This window comes from Delphinus delphis, chromosome 8 (assembly GCF_949987515.2).
Source record: "Delphinus delphis chromosome 8, mDelDel1.2, whole genome shotgun sequence".
Taxonomy (NCBI): domain Eukaryota; kingdom Metazoa; phylum Chordata; class Mammalia; order Artiodactyla; family Delphinidae; genus Delphinus; species Delphinus delphis.
Genome location: NC_082690.1, coordinates 61694583 through 61700154, shown reverse-complemented (window position 1 = coordinate 61700154; position 5572 = coordinate 61694583). Strand labels below are relative to the sequence as shown.

Below are 5572 nucleotides of genomic sequence, written 5' to 3'. Positions count from 1 at the left end.
AAAAGATCATGACACATTTGGGAAAAAGAAAAATTCAGCCATGTAGAAAGGTAGTGAGCAGGGTGAAAATGCTAAGAATTGTGGTTTGTATTCGCAAATCTATTTGGATATAGCTCAGCTGGGAGCTGTCCTGCTCTGATCGCATATACTCACAGCCCCACTGAACAGGAGCTGCCGTAGCCTCCTTCTACTGTGTTTAAGCAGTAAGGGCTGCCATTCAGACTAGGGAGGCATAAGCTAAGGAGTGTTACAATATTAGGGAAAGGATAAAAGTCAGTAAAGCTAACCCCAAGGCTCATCCATCTCCATCCAGGAGCTGAAGTGCATCCCTCCAGTCATAGGTACCCCTTTCAGTTTCATGATACGTTCCTGGAGATGGATAGGAAGAGGAAGAGATGAAATGTAGATGGAACATCCATCAGGAAAACAGCTCTGTGTGTTGTCAGGTATGAGGAAGGAAAGAGGGATAAAAATCAAATCCACCTTCTCCAGGGCTTGAGGCCAGTTCACAGGACTGAGGACATTTGGCTTGGATCTAACAAGGTCTGAGATGTAGTAGAGGTCTGCCTACTTTCGAGAGAAAACATTTCTTATGCTCATAATTCACTGGATATAGATTTAGCCTCTTATGTAATTTGGTCTGTGAGATCATCCTACAATGTGTCTTCTCTGCTCAAACCTAGAAGGGAACCACTGCCCCAGGGTGTGGCTCAGTAGTGATGGGACTCAAATAACTTCAGAAGGGAAGATAGACAGTCAAACAGCTTCCCCACTAACATAGGAGGAAGGTAACCACAGTAAGGGAGACAAGCATCAGAACAGAAGACAAATTCATTTGGCAAGTCTCACTGATTTTTCCATTTAAGGACTCTCTCTTTTCTGGAGGGAAACTAGATTTCTTCACATGATTACACTTTGCTTGGTAAAACATCAAGTTATGAGAGCCAGTAAATTAGGAGGTAGGAGTGAAGTAGACAAGTCCCCTTTTATTGTAAATCTAAAAATCGCGGTAAAGATCATTTAGCATTTGACCACAATGAGATTAGAACTCTTTTGCCTTTGGAACTAGTTCTGTGAAGTTGTCCACTTTCCAATGTGTCCTTCTGAGGAAGCAGGCAAGTTTTCAAGCGATGATACTGGTGAAGACTGTACACTATTGGGATCTGGTCTGATATATCCAAAGAAGAAGTGGCATGGTCAAGGGGGCAACTGAAGAGATCATCTACAGAGGTCTGGGAAGGGTTAAGAAAACTGACAAGGGATGGTAGAGGCCCAGGACTAACCCCAGGGAGCAGCATCACCTAACTCAGGCCTACCAGGTAAGGCAAGATGCAGTTGCCAGAACACAAGTGTGGGGCGGGGGGGTGTCACTTTTCAGGAGCTGTGGTCTTTGGTAGAAAATCACAGCACTGCCAAGTGTGCTTGGCAGAAAGGGACTGGGGAATAAGTTCTTGATGGCTAGTCTCACCCTCTCATCTCCTGCATCACATGGGCTGAACCCACCTAGAAACTGGAGAGAAAAAGAAAAGCAGTACTCCATAAATGTCAGCTTCTGGGGACAGAGAACAGAGATCTGGAGGAATAGATGGAGAACAGATGGAGAATAAGCAACACAAAGGGTAAGAAACAAAGACAGGGTACCCCCAGCCTAAAGCCTTGCCTCACCCCACCTCCTCATCTCAATCACAGGCTGACTCCTGTGCACACTTCTTTCCCAGCCCCAGTAACTCAGCCTTTTCATCTTCCCTTTTTCCTGCTTCTGCCAACACTTTCTCTATTCTCATTCATAGTCATCTATGAGAACCTTGAGATGGAGGAAAAACCCAGCTCAAGCGGAGGGATTCTGTGGGATAAAGTCACTACAAACAGCTTACACGAGTTGCCATCCTCCTGGCACCATGGCTACCTGGAGAGAGACATTCCAACGTTTCTTGAAGTTTACTGAATGTATCTTTGGTTTTACACATTAGTCTCAACTGTCTAAAGAGCTAAAGCTTAGGGTTACTGTTCCTCAGACACTGCCTTCTCATTCAATCCTCATGACTTCTCTAGGACACACTACTTAATTTTGTTGTAGAATGAGGTCAGTTGTATTTAACTAATGGGATAAGTAATTTGCCTCAAGCTCCTACTGCCAAGATATGAAATCAGATCTGAAAAATTCTAAAGGCCAGATACTGGCTACTTTGCTATATTCAAACCAACTAGGCTCAAGATGTAGAAGACAAAGCTTCTTACATACTTATTCCCCTGACATTCTTCTATTGTATATAGGAACACATTCTGGCATGATCCTTTAGATCCTAAAAAAATATAAAACTATTTCCAAGTTGCCTTTCTCAATATATATCTCCCCATTAGCCAATTGCACTGAACTCTGAGCAAATCCGATTCTTTGGCCAAATAGTCATCTAGGCATCATGCTTTTCTACAATGAATATTATATTTTTTCCCTCCTGGAGAACCCTCTCTGCTTCTAGAATCTTATCCTCACTCAGCCTCCAAGAAAGCAGTAAGCCCTTGCATGGATCTGCCTTTGGGCAGACACAAACTGAGCTCCCATCATCAGCTCTCACCTGTCAGAAATCATTTTTGTTCCACCCCCCGGAGAGTCTTCTTCACCAGCTTGCATCTGCCTTGTGATCTTGGTCTGCAGATTAAATATTTCAGCTCATCCAATAGCTAATGCTGGCCACAAGATTAAGCTTTGACTTACCATAGAGTCTAGATAGTCCCAGGGGTCTATCTACAGTCCCAGACTGTATCTTTCAGTATCAAAGCATCTCTAATCAAGGAGCCCTCACACCGAATCCTGCTTATATGATCTAAGAAATACCTAATAGCCAACCTACAAGAGTTAAATGACTTAATAGTTACTTGTCCACCTTAGGTCACTTTCATTGATGCAAAAACATTACTTTGAGAGTCATATTGCAAAAAAGATATTCATACATTTCATTCACATATGTATTCTGGCCTGTGCTTGAAAAATCTGTAGATATCTTCACAGAGTAATAACTTGTGACATTATTCTGTAACTTTGAAGAATGTTTATAGAATCTTATCTAGTCAACAACCTATTCCTTACTATAGGACCTAAGAATATTCTTGTCTTTTATTTCCATAAAAAAGTTCTACTGCATTTTGAGGCACAGGTGAGAAGGTGCATTTATAACTAGCCACACTCACTTTTCATAATGTCTGCTCGACACCCAGCTCCTTCCAGCTCACTGTCATTCCAGGATTGGAGTCCCTGCACATCTGGCTCTCCATCCCCTTTGGCTCCATATACCTGGTGGCCATGGAAGGGAATGTCACCACTCTGGCTGTGGTAATGGTGGAGCACTACCTGCACCAGCCCATGTACTTCTTCCTGTGCCTAGAGGCTATCATTGACCTGGTTCTGTCCACTTCCACTATTCCCAGACTGCTGGGAATCTTCTGATTTGGTGCTGTTGACATTGGCTTGGATGGCTCCTTGGCTCAAATGTTCCTCATCCACTGCTTTGCCACGGTTGAGTAAGGCATCTTCCTTGCCATGGCTTTTGACCACTACATAGCCATCTGCGACCCACTCCATCATACCACAGTGCTCACTCATACTATGGTGGGATGTTTGGGGCTAGCTGGCCTCTTCTGGGGTGTATTCCACATTGGGCCCCTGCCTCTGATGATCCACCTGCAGCTGCCCCTTTACAAAGCCTGTGTCATCTCCCACTCCTACTGTGAGCACATGGCTGTGGTCCCCTTGCCATAGCAGAGGCCAGATGGAAGCACTTAACAAGCCAGAGGGTTGAAATTACTCTAAAAACTGGTGAAAATCAAAGGGGCTTGGCCCACAGGGAGTGTTAAAGATAGTTCATAGGATATTGTGTCCCAAGGGCCAAAATAGATGGGCATCCAGCAAGGCTCTGCTTACCATTCATAGAACAAGGCAAGAATGGAGGATGAGGAGGCTGAGGATGGTCACTCCAATAAAGTCAGTCTCTTGCTCAGTTCCCAGACCTGTGCCAGTGTTAAGATCTAGGGCTGTAACTAAAGAGGTACCTGGATACCTAAGTGGAAGAACTGTGAAAAAAGCATGCCTATTATATACCATGATGATTTCCTGAGACCTTCCTAAAAGATAACTTTGGCCATTTACTCAGGCAATTTTATACTAAAAAGAGGGGAATACCAAGGCATTGAAGGTTAAAGTTTGAGTTGACCCTGACACCCAGAAATCAAAAGCATAATCGTGGTCCCTCTATTAGAGTTGGGGTTCTACTCTGGGTAGCAGAGTCTAGTTAGTAATTGAAGTTTTGGAGAAAGTCTGTTTTCAGTCACTTGATGAATAATTAGAATAACTGTACTTGGTAGGTTGAGTAACTTCCATGTGGTGTTGCTGGCCTGTGAGGTAAGAGCCAAAGACTTGGGAAGGCCAAATAACCTCTAACACTTCTCTCCACCAAGAGTCAAAAATGCTGCAGAGGTACATGGAGAATTTGGCAAATGTATTGTTTTCCATCTTAGTGATAAAATCCCAAAAACAATTTCCATTAACAGGGGGTGGACAACAGTTCTCATATGTGGTTTGCCTCAAGGGCATGTTAACTCTTCCTGTGTCATAACATAATTTAAAGATGACTGGGCATCCTATGGACCTCCACCATCATCCATCGATGGCATGTTGATCTGGCAAAATGAGCTAAAGGTGTTTAGTACAATAGAGGCCTTAGTAAGACACACATGCTCCAAAGGGTAGGAGACAAATCTTAACACTCAAAACCTAGAACTTCAGTGAATTTTAGGGGGCCAATGGTTAAAAATCATTATCAGTAAAAGATCTTCATCTTACATATTTTACCAGATAGAAAGCATAATGCCTGCCACCTTGGATTCTGAAGAGAATGTATCCCTCACTTAGGAATCTTGCTTTAGTCCATATACCCAAAGACACGGAAGTATAGCTTTGAGTGGGCCCAAAGCAAGAAGGCTGTTTTTGGTCCAGACTACGGTACAAGTATCACTGCCACTTAACATTATGAACGAGCAACAGTAGAAGCAAAGGAGACTATGTGTGGACCCAGTCACGTAGGTGCCCCATGATCAAGGTTGACTGCTGCCTCTGAATGCCTGTCAGCAATAGACATCAATGCTGAAACCCAGATATATTAGGGTTATTTCTCAAGGAGACCACTTGCTGGCAAGTCAACTCCTCTGGGCCTCTTGAATCCTAGGAAGTACAGTGGTTTGCACTACCAATGACATATACTATTCTGGGCATGTATTTGCCTTTCTTTCTCACAGAGCCTTGACCAGCACTTCTCTTTGAGGGTCTCCTGAATGACTGATTATAGGCAGGACATCCCATATGACATAGTACTGAAAGAACAGACACTCTTCAGAGAAGGCTATGCAGGACAGGGCTCATAACCATGGGATCCACTGGTAGCATTACCAGTTTCACCAACCAGAAGGAGCTGGACCCACAGAATGCCAGAGCAGTCTTCTAAAAACAGCTAAAACACAGTTCAAAAGGCAGCACTTCACAGAATTGGAGTCCTATCCTTTAGGATGCAATCTATCAACT

General features: G+C 43.6%; 1 pseudogene; it reads left to right on the top strand.

Annotated features, from left to right (window-relative positions):
* The first annotated feature begins 1193 nt into the window (after positions 1-1193).
* LOC132430258 (olfactory receptor 52M1-like) lies at positions 1194-3757 on the top strand (annotated as a pseudogene).
* The last annotated feature ends 1815 nt before the right edge of the window (positions 3758-5572 follow it).